We start from the raw sequence: 10,988 nt of genomic DNA, 5'->3' as shown, positions 1-10,988 counted from the left end.
AGGTGTGGGTGAGGAGGGAATAAGGGAAAGAATCTGGAAATCAAAGTTTTAATATCAAGTGTTAAAAAATATTATTATGTTTACATGCAACTGGGAAATAAGATATACAGGCACTTGGGTATAGAAATCCATCTTATCCTACTAGAAAATTAGAGGGGGATGGGGGAGGATATAAGAGGGAGCAGATTGGGGCAAGGGGTACTCAGTAGACTCACTAGTTTGGGGTTGGGGTAGGGGAAGGATGGGGAGAAAATATTTGTAACTCAATATCTTGTGGAAATGAATATTGAAAACTAAAAATAAATTTTAAAAAAGAGTTGTGCTCTTTTCTCAGTTCTGTATCTCTAGCCTGGACCTCTCCTTCTCTATAGTCATTAGCTCCTCCCCTTCCTGTTGTATCAGCAAAAGGAGTTCACAAATTCTAGGGTTCACAAGTTCTGCTTCTCAACAAAGACTTGATACAATCATGGGCAAGAACTGAAACAACGTGTTAATTAAATAGCTGAAACAAGGTGTTAAATACTTCTTTGCTTGCCATTACAATTGGGATTTTTAGTTCTTTTTCTAGTTTTTTCCCCCCAAGTGTATACCCAATTCATTGGTCTGCTACTTATTTTATTTATATTAAACCCCATTAAAGATGTAAATTTTCCTCAGATTACTGCTTTTGCCACATCCAATAAGTTTTGGCATATTGTCTCATTATTGTCATTCTCTTCAGTAAAATTATTTATTGTTTCTATGACTTGATCTTTAACTCATTCATTCTTTAAGATTAGGCTGTTTGGTGTCCAATTAATTTTTAATCTGTGTTTCTGTGGTCCCTTATTAAATATAATTTTATTAGATTGTGATCTGAAAAGGGTACATTTAGTATCTCTGCTTTTCTGCATTTAAGTAAAAAGTTTTATACCCTAATTTATGGTCAATTTTTGTTAATGTACCACATGCCACTAAGAAAAAAGTATGTTCCTTACTATTCCCGTGCAATCCTCTCCAGATATCTATCATATTTATCTTATCTAAGATTTCATTGGTCTCCTTGCCTTCTTATTTTTTGGTTCGATTTATTTAATTATGAGAGGGAATGCTTGAAGTCCCCCAGTTTTGCTATCTTTTCCTACCTATAAGTCATTTAGTTTTTCTTTTAAGAATTGGATGCCATAGCATTTGGTGCATATAGGTTTAGGATTAATATTAATAATCTGTGGTATGTTTCATCATAACATAGTTTCATTGTTTATCTCTTTTAATCTATTTTAGCTTTAACTTTATCTGAGATCATGATTGCCACCACTTTTTTTTTTAGCATCAGCTGAAGCATAATAAATTTTACCCTGGCCCTTTATTTTTTACTCTATGTATATCTCTCATTTTTAAAAGTGTTTCTTGTATACAACATATTGCCAGATTCTTATTTTTATTCCATTCTGCTATCCATTTCCATTTTATGAGTGAATTCATCCCATTCACAGTCATTTATAATTATTAGTTGTACATTTCCCTCAATCCTATTTTTCCTCATTGTTTATCCCTTTCTTCCTCTCTTTTCACCCTATCCCTCCTAAAATGTCTGATAACTTCTAACCACTGCCTCCCTAATCTTCACCTTTTCTAAAAAGTCTTCCCTTGTACTCTCCCCCTCCTATTTCTTGTTCTGCACACCCTTTGAGTCCCTTCCTTTTCATATCCCCTCACCCTCCTATTTCTTTGCAAGTTAAGATTTTTATTCCCTTCTAGAGTTGTATGTTACTCCCTCTTTAATCCAGGTTTTATGAGAATAAATTCTAGCACTACCCCCTTTCCAATTCCACTGTACCATTTATGCCTCATTTGTATAGGTAATTGCTCCATTATACCTCCCTATCCAATTTTATTTTTTAGAATCATCCCACCATACTCAACCCCAAGTCTTCTGTCTATGTATGCTCTTTCAAACTATCCAAATATTGATAACATTTGTAAGAATTACAGATAACATTTTCCTATATAAGAAGTAAACAGTTTGACCTTTTTTTAAAAAAATTCCTTATGACTGGTCCCTAATATTTGTCTTCTTATTGTTTCTTGTGATCCTTCTAGGTCAGTTTTTCCATTCAGTTGTGCTCTTTTCCTCACAAATACCTGAAGGTTCTTTAGTTAATTAAATATCCATTTTTTTCACACAGGATTATATTTAGCTTTGCAAACCCAGCTCCTTTCCTCTTCAGAACAGAATGTTCCATACCCTTCAGTCTTTTAATGTAGAAGCTGCTAAATCTTGTGTTATCCTGGCTGTAGCTCCACAGTATTTAAGTTGGTTTTTTTTTCTAGTTACTTGTAGTTTTTTCTCTTTGACCTGAGAGCTCTGAAGCTTACCTATAATGTTCCTGTGAATTTTCATCTTGAGATATCTTTCAGGTGGTGATTGGTAGATTTTTTTTTCAGTTTCTGTTTTACCATCTATTTCTAAAACTTCAAGGCAATTTTCCTTAATTTCTTGAAGTATAGTGTCTAGACTCTTTTTTTATCATAACTTTCAGGTAGTCCACCAATTCTTATATTGTCTTTTCAATCTGTTCTCCAAGTTAGTAGTTTCTCTAGTGAGGTGTTTCATATTCTCTTCTATTTTTTCATTCTTTTGATTTTGTTTTTATTATTTCTTGCGATCTTATGTCATTAGCTTTCCCTTATCCAGTTCTAATTTTTAAAGTGATTTTCTTCCATAAGTTTTTGCATTTCTTTTTCTAATTGGTTGACTTTCTTTTCATAATTTCCTTGAATTATTCTTATTTTTTCCCTAATTTTTCCTCAACTTCTTTTATTTGATTTTTAAAGTCCTTTTTAATTTTTCCAAGAATTCTTTTTGGGCTTGTGACCATTTGACATTTTTATCTGAAGTAGAAGTAGCTGTTTTAACTTCACTATCTTCTTCTGAGTTTGAACCCAGATCTTTTCTATCACATAGTAGCTATCTATGGTCAGGTTCTCTTTTGCTTACTTATTTTTTAGTGGCTTATTTCTTGACTGTTAACTTTGTGTTAGAATAGAGCTCTAGACCTGAGGTATGGGGGATAGTGTCTCAAACTTTAGATTTTTCATGCTGTTGTTTTCTGAGCTCTGTCTGGGGCCGAATGTCAGGTACTCCTCTCCACATAAGCCTTGCCCAGGGCCTGCAGCAATGCTGTCACCACAAAAGTCCTTTCTCCCTGAGGTCCCTCTTGAGGCTACAAGCTCCAGCTCACCCCTCTACCTTGGAACCAAAACCAGGGACCCTGCTCTTCTTCAAATTCCCACAGTGAGCAGGGCCTCAACCTCTGTGACTGTATTCACTGGTATGTGCTTGCTCCTCCTTGCCCACAGCCTTAGCCTATGACCTGTATGGTCAGTGCTTCTGGACCTTGAGTCTAGCACCAGCAGAGCGCCCTGAAATATTTTCCTAATTAGTTTTGATCCCCACATTGTCTGTGGGGTGAAAGCTCCTAAAGCTGAGGCTCACCCTGATACAGCTGCCCCCCAGCACTTGTTGTTGATTCTATGGTATCTGTACTTCAGACAGGCCAGGTACCCCCTTGAGAGGTCAGGTCTCTCCTAACATTCTCCAAATTGCCTTAGACTGGACAACTGCTTTACCAGACTTTTAACTATTTCTGCCACTCAAAATTCACTTTGGAACATTATAACAGAGTGGGAGAGATTTGGGAGAGCCAGGTAATTTCCGTCTTATTCCACCATCTTCCCAGAATCCTCTCCCAAGTAGACTTTTTAGGGGATACTTCAGACAAGTTATACATAGAGTGAATCCAATTCTTGGATCTGGCGTAGGAAATTTCCTGGGAAAACTGTCCAATGAGACATGCCTCTATTATAATGGAACTTTTAGAGAAAAACAAACATTTCAGCTCAAGACTTTTTTGAAGTGTTTTTAAAATGTTTTGAGTTGAGCCCCACTGGGTACATGGACCCCTCCTTATTGCCCCTCCCTCACTTTGTTTCATTCCTGATAAACTGGATTGCACTTCTTCCAGCAGGGAAGTTTCTTGGTTCAACACACTCCTAAATGGCTCCACATCTCAAAAGAGGTAAATTTGGCATGGTGCTGATAGTCTAAGGCGATTCTTTGAGTGGTACAGTGGGAAGAGCATTGATTCAGAAGGAAGAGAACCTGGGTTCAAATTCTACCTTTGATGATTACTATCAATGTGACCTTTGAGTAAGTGACTTAACCTTCCTTGTACCTCCGTTCCTGATTTGTAAAATAAAGTGTTGAATTAGATAACCACTGAGGTCCCTTCAAGCTTTAGGTCCATGCTCCTTCAATCTCCAACTTCTTCCTAATCAGATCCATTGTTAGACCTTTGTATACCCTGCCAACCTATTCCTCATTACTCCTAAATAATAACTTGTATTACTGTAGTGCTCTAAAGTTTACAAAGCCTTTTTCTCATAATATCACTGGGACATAGGTAATGCAAGTATTATTAATCACTAAACTCCAGTTTCCTTATTTTAAGATGTATCATAATATTATAAATCTAGAGCTGAAAGTGATCTCAGAGACCATCTAGCCCAACCCTCTCATTTTTTAGATGAGACCAATACTGAGAAAGGATAAGTGACTTGTCCATGGCAAGAAAGTCAATATCAGAAGGATAAATGATTTGACCTTAGTCTTGTCTCTCCAACTAGATGTTCACTGATGTTAGATGTTTAGCTTTGAGGTTTTAAATAAACATGTGATGGTTCACAGGTAGGTAGAATCCTCTCAAACACACATGAGAAATAGGCATCTAGCAAATGAAGACTTCTAGTGAGAGAGAAATCAACATTTCCTACAGTACACTTTTGGCCAATTTAAGTAAAAAAAAAGCCATACACCTGGGAGTCCTGGGACCTGAGGTCAGATCCCAGTTCTGTAACTTCCAAGATATATCACCTATATGAAGCCCATCTTGATGTCCTCAGGTGTTAATTCCCTTCCTTTCAAACTACCTTGTATACAGTTACTATTTATTTGCATTTATTTTCTTAGATTTATTTTACATATGCTTGTACTTCTATCTGTCTTCTCCATTCAAATGTAGGCAACTTGTTAGTAGGGAGTGTTTTATTCATTTTATTTGTCTCTCCACTGCCCAGTGCATAGTAGATGCTTAATATATACTTGTCAACTTTTAAAATATAACTTTTGTGTGGTCTGTCTCCAGAATGAGATTTCACCTCTTAGCTTATTCTTATAGTATTTTGTAGAGTCAGCTTATCATACTACGCTATATATAATAAATCTTTGAATGCTAGATAATTAGGTTAGTGTCTGATTACTAATGCTTAGTACCTAGTTGCACTTTTTTTTTTGTTAAGATCTGTGATTTCATTGATCTAGGGAACTCTGTGAGAAAATCTCCTCTAGCAATGGAGATTGGTGCTGTTTTGCAATTTAGAGTCATAGAGAGTTGCCTGGGGTATTGAGAAGATAAGTGACTGGCCCCAGGGTCACATAAGTATTATGTATAGGAGGATGGACTTGAACTCAGATCTCCTGATTCTGAGGCTCTATACTTCCCTTCTCAAAAACTAATATACATATTTGGGGGAACAGTTGATGGCTAACCAATTGCTTCCCCTCTTCTTCCCTGAACTAGTTGATAAATTAGTCCCAGAAAATAACAGATGATATCACAATAGCAGGTTTGATCACCAAGGAGTGTGTCTAAAGCCAGATTCAAGGGGTTTCCTGTGGATCCAGACTCCTAATACTATAACTCAAGAGACCTCCACCAGTACACTTCCTATCAGCATCCAGTAGAAATAATTAGCTTAAAGCAAGAGTATTCAGTTAAAAAGCATAGTAAGAACAAAATTTACAAAAACATAATTCATATAATCCTGGAATGCATTCTTCCACAGAGTGTCCAAGGAAGGGTGAGTATAAATTTATGATATGATGGTAGAAGTTCATATATAGGGAATGCCTTCAGTCAAAGTAAGGTGTGCCTCTGTTACTACAGACCCTCACTTTCCTTTCTGTCTTTTTAGAGTACTTCCTGCAGGTTGACCCTTGACTATTGATCTCCCTCGAATCCATAACCTTCTCCTTTATTTGCCACCAGACATCACATTCCTTGAAACTGCTTCCTCCCTCCAGTCATTGACTTTTGGTGTCTGTACCTACCTGGAGTGGTGTTGCTGCTGTACCCCAACTGTCAAACGCAGTAACTTCCAGACCATAGTTTGTTTCCTTCAGGCCAAGCAGTTCTTTTCTAACACAACATGGCCAATGAAGGGGTGGAAAGAAAAGTTCCTCCTTTTCTCTCTTCTAGCATAGGTTTAGGGGTCACTCTCTACAGATCTGCTTTGAGCCAGACTCAAAACTGGGGAGCTTTAAACTTTTAAGGGGCCATCAGAGACATGGACAATATTACTCACCTAAACATCTTGTCTCTTCCAATCCCACAGAGGAGAAACTTGTTCAGACTTAATAGGGATAACCAGGCTCTACTGTATCTTTACAGTTAAACACCTCATTGTCATCTAACCTTTACTTTTGGCAACTACGTAATCTAATGAGATGGGGAATAATTTAGTCAAATCAACTGCCCTTCTCTGTATTCTCCCCCCTGTAAAACATGTGTCGTCTCCAGAAAATAAACTAGGGTGTTTTTCAAAGTTTGATATCCCAGATTCTGGAATAACTAAATCTACAGTCATTTGGGGAGATAAACATTATCCTTTCAAGTGCCTTGTACAATAGAACCTCTACAAAGTCCATGTGGCAAAATTCTGAAGCAGTTTGCAAACGCACATTCTCCCAAACTGTATGGTATAATGGATAGAACACTGAATGTTGAGGCAGGATTTGAAGTCAGATTTTCTAACTGACATTTTCTAGTTGTGGGTAAATTACTTTATATATCTGATTTTCAGTTTCTTCATCTATAAAATGAGGATAATACTGACATTTACCTCACAGAGTTATTATGAGGCTAAAATGAGGCAATACATTAAAGCACTTTGCTAAAAAAACCCCTAAAAAATGTTAGATATCATGACACTAGGAAGCAGTTAGGTGACTCAGTGGATAAACCACTAGGCATGGAGTCAGGAAGCCTCAAGTTCAAATTTGACCTTGAGCAATTACTAGCTGTGTGATCCTGGGGAAATCATATAACCTCTGTTTGCCTTGATCCACTGGAGAAGAAAATGGCAAACAATTTTGCCATTTCCAGTATCTTTGCCAAGAAAACCACATGGATAGTATTGGCATGCTGTTGTCCACAGGGGCATCAAGAGTTGGACATGACTGATCAGTTGGTTGTTGTCCTTGGTTCTCGAAGAGGACCAAAATGACATCACTATGCTAGAGTCAAGTTTCAGTGAGTCTGACTGCAGCTGATCCTACTTGCCTAGGAGGAGGTTAGAACTGCCTTGAGCTTTCAGGGAGGTAGGGATACAGCTTATTAATTCCAAGAAGAAGGTAGGGGGTTGGAGGACCAAGGGCAGCCTGTAAACCCTTTCCGTAGGATCTTTACATACAAAGGCATTCCTAGCCTTTCACCTTGGGATGCCAAGCTTTGTGAACTAGACTTCAGAAGCCCTAGTCGTCTACCTTCCACCCAAAACAAATACCTTGAGTTTCCTCCATCTGGATTTTCTCCCTTCCTTGGTGGTTCTTGACCAAATTTTAGAAATCAGAATCTACTGTGAATTCCTAAGTGTGTGTGTGTTTAACCCTGTTATTGTTCTCTTTTGCAAAGAGGAGAACAAGGGTGGATTTCCATCCCTGAATTCGATGGGGAAAGTAAAAACCCAATTCCAAATAGTGGTGCTTAGGTGGTGAATAGGTCTGTGTGAATATGTAGGTATTTGCATAGGCATCTTGTGTAGTTACAGTACTGCAGGGATATGGCTGAGGGACCAATGGATGGCTAGGGCACACCTGTTCCCCTCCCACCTCGCTGGAAGGGCTCCCTTCTCCCTGCCTCCCAAAACCGACCTCCCGCGATCTCCATTCTTCCCGAGGTTGGGGCTAAAATCCGGAGGCGGAGCAGCCAGCGGCGCGGGATGGTGCAGGATCGGCGCCTACAGCCTTCCAAACTTCCCGAGCTGCCGCGAGGCGGCCACTGAGCATGCTCCGCAGGGTGGGGGCGACTCTGCTCACAGAGTAGGAAACTACAGAGCGCCGTGCGCGCGCGTGCGCGCGCCTCCATGACCCGCGGCGGCGGCGGCGGCGGAGGCAGCAGCGTCCCGGACAAGGTGCATCCGGCTGGTGCTGGAGTTGCCCGCCTGTAGCGAGCACGCTGCTCCGGCTCCGGACCCCGAACCCCCGGACGCCGGGGCTGAGCGGCCCGCCGGGTGAGTAGCGTCCCTCTGCATCGCGGCGGCCCGCATCCGGGCCCTTGCTCGGGGCCAGGCCGGCCTTTTAAATGGCGGAGGCCCCAGCCCGGGCTGTTCGCGGCGAGGAGCCCCGCTGGACCTGGCCGCACGCGACCCAGCCTCCCCGGGAGCCCACGCACCTCGGCCGCAGTGCAGGCCTAGGCGCGCGGGCTCCCCTCCGGCCCCTTCCCCGGCCGAGGCGAACGAGGCCGGCGTCAGGCCGTGGCTGCAGGAGAGCCGATGGCCGGGAGGGGCAGCAGCGGCCGGGCGAGCGCGCCCTCCCTGGGCTGGAACCGGCATCGGTGCAGGTCGGGAGAAGGAGGGGGAGGGAGAGGGGGCGGGAGAAAGACCTCGCCCGCTGCCACTCAGTGCGCGGGGCCCACGGAGTTTTCTGCCCGGACTGCAATGAGCTACGACCTCCAGGCCCGGGCTTTGGCTGCCACGTCCCAGCCTTCTCCAGTGAAGTTGCAAAGGTGGCGAAACCCCGCCCCACGTTTTGCAGTCTTCGGGTTCGGGAGGAGGGTAAGGGATAAGCCTCGCTCGTTAGCCTGTTCCCTGAAAGGCTTCCTGCTGTGCCACCGTAATGGAGCGAATTGCAGCTGTGCCAATTGCCTGGGAGGAGGTTAGAGCTGCCCCGAGCTTTCTGGGAGGTCGGGATCCCCAATACAGCTGCATTCCAAGAAGAAGGGCGGGGTTGGGGACCCAGGGCAGCCCCTTGGCTTTCTGGGCACCTGGCTGTAAACCTTTCCACAGGATCTTTGCATCTTTACCTCCAAGGCCGGGCATTCCTACCCAGTCTTCTTGGGGTTCCAAGCTTTGTGAACCAGGCTTCAGAAGCACTGCTTGTCCACCTTCCACTCAGCACAAACATCTCGAATTTGAATTTCCTCCATCTGGATTTTTTCCTCCTCCTTGGTTCTTCTTGGCCAAGTTTTAGAAACAGGACAGAATGTTTTCTCCGTTGATACATCATCTATTGTGAAAATCTCTTTTTCTCTCTCACCATTATATCTCTCTGTGTTACTGCTATATTTCTTAAGCATTGCAAGCTCCTAGGCTGAATTTCCATCTCTGAATTCGATGGGGAAAGTAATCACCCAATTCAAAGTAGAATTGATAACCATTTAAAAGTCTCATATACATGGGAGGTAAGTGTTGACATTTTTGGGTTTTGTCTCTTTAAAATACAAATTGCTTTCTAGCTCCAGATAAAATATCAAACAAAAAATAAAAAAAATTTTCATTTAATTCTTTACTCGGATATATTGACTATTTCATGGTGTAGAGAACTGGTGAGAAAACCTTAATTAACTCCCTCTGTTGACCACATAGACTGTTAAATCCTTCTTATTCCTTTGTGCCTGTTTAAATAATAAATACTTTTTTTGCATATAGGTACTGAACTTTGAAATAACTTAAACTGACATAACCATTCTATGAACTTGTCTAGAGTGTGTGAGATTTCAGCATTTACCTCACTAGTACAAGAATTCATATTGTGATGAAACACTATGATGTCAGGCTTGTTCTGAATCAAGTGGTGGATTACATCTTTAAAAAAAGGCAAAAGCTATTTAGTATTAAAATTGTATTTAATCTAAAAGGTAGCCATTTGCAATGAGGTGAAATGTATTTCTTACAAAGGAAATACATAGGAAAAAGATGATGTATTCATAGATGGTATCTTTTGATAAGAAAATTAAAGTACAGATGAAAGAAGTGGATTCCTTCATTGATCTCCAAAGTATGTATTCCATCACTTATAATAATAGCTGACATCTGTATACATTTTTATGAAACACTAGACTCAGTAACTCCACAACGTAGAAAGCATTCACATTAGCTGTAACTCACTTTTCAAATTTGAATTCCCTCATTAAGTGATTTTCTCAGGGTCATCCTGCTTGAATCTAGGTCTCTAAACACACATTTTCAGTTCTTTTGTTTATAGAATGTTATAGAAACATTTCATTTCTATACCATATCTATATCATCTTAGAGCATGTTATGCCACTTTTTTCATTTCATGAAGATTCAAGATTATATAACCTTATTTGATGAGAAAAGCAGTTTGAGGGAGAAATAAAATCCCAAATTAGCAAGAAAAAATGCTGTGCCTTAACTTGTTTAAAAAGAGAAACATTGATTTTTTTTCTATTTTAATTAGATGGAAAATCATTGTTAGGTTTCTATAGCTTCATGAAAAATTAAAGTAATATTAGAGTGTATAATACTTTTTGATACTCCCTAATGTTCCTTCCAACTCTTAGCATTCTATGATCTTCAGGTTAAGTGCCATTTTTCCCCTCCCCAAATTAATCTGCATTATAAGTATACATGTTCTTCTTCCAAACACATTTTAATTTGAACTGGTATCAGTATTACCAAAGAGAAATGTGCATTACTTCTTTGTAATTATTTTTTTCTCAGCTAGGTGGCACTTTGGATAGAGTGCTGGATTTGGAGTCAGGAAAATCTTAGTTCAGATTCAGCTTCACAACTCCATGTCCACTTAGCTTCTATTTGTCTCAGTTTCCTCAGCTAGAACCTGAGCATTATAATAGAAGCTACCTCACAAGGTTGTTGTGACTATTAAGTGCAGTAATATTTATGGCACAGTGTCTGGCACATAGTTG

General features: G+C 40.3%; 1 protein-coding gene across 5 annotated transcripts in view; it reads left to right on the top strand.

Moving 5' to 3' along the window:
- Positions 1-8,116: 8,116 nt before the first annotated feature.
- The window catches only part of ZNF518B (zinc finger protein 518B), a 51,713-nt gene continuing 48,841 nt past the window's right edge, over positions 8,117-10,988 (top strand). For 4 of the 5 annotated variants that reach the window (XM_069069807.1, XM_069069797.1, XM_069069822.1 and 1 more), the window contains exon 1: positions 8,118-8,331. The gene's annotated coding sequence lies outside the window, so the exon portion shown is untranslated. Of the gene's footprint in view, positions 8,332-10,988 lie in introns of all 5 variants that reach the window. The other variant, XM_069069786.1, reaches the window with a different exon arrangement.

Source organism: Petaurus breviceps, unplaced genomic scaffold (assembly GCF_028583685.1).
Source record: "Petaurus breviceps papuanus isolate PSGF00001 unplaced genomic scaffold, PetGlider_PUasm1.0 140, whole genome shotgun sequence".
Lineage (NCBI taxonomy): Eukaryota > Metazoa > Chordata > Mammalia > Diprotodontia > Petauridae > Petaurus > Petaurus breviceps.
This window is presented reverse-complemented; position numbering and strand designations above follow the sequence as displayed.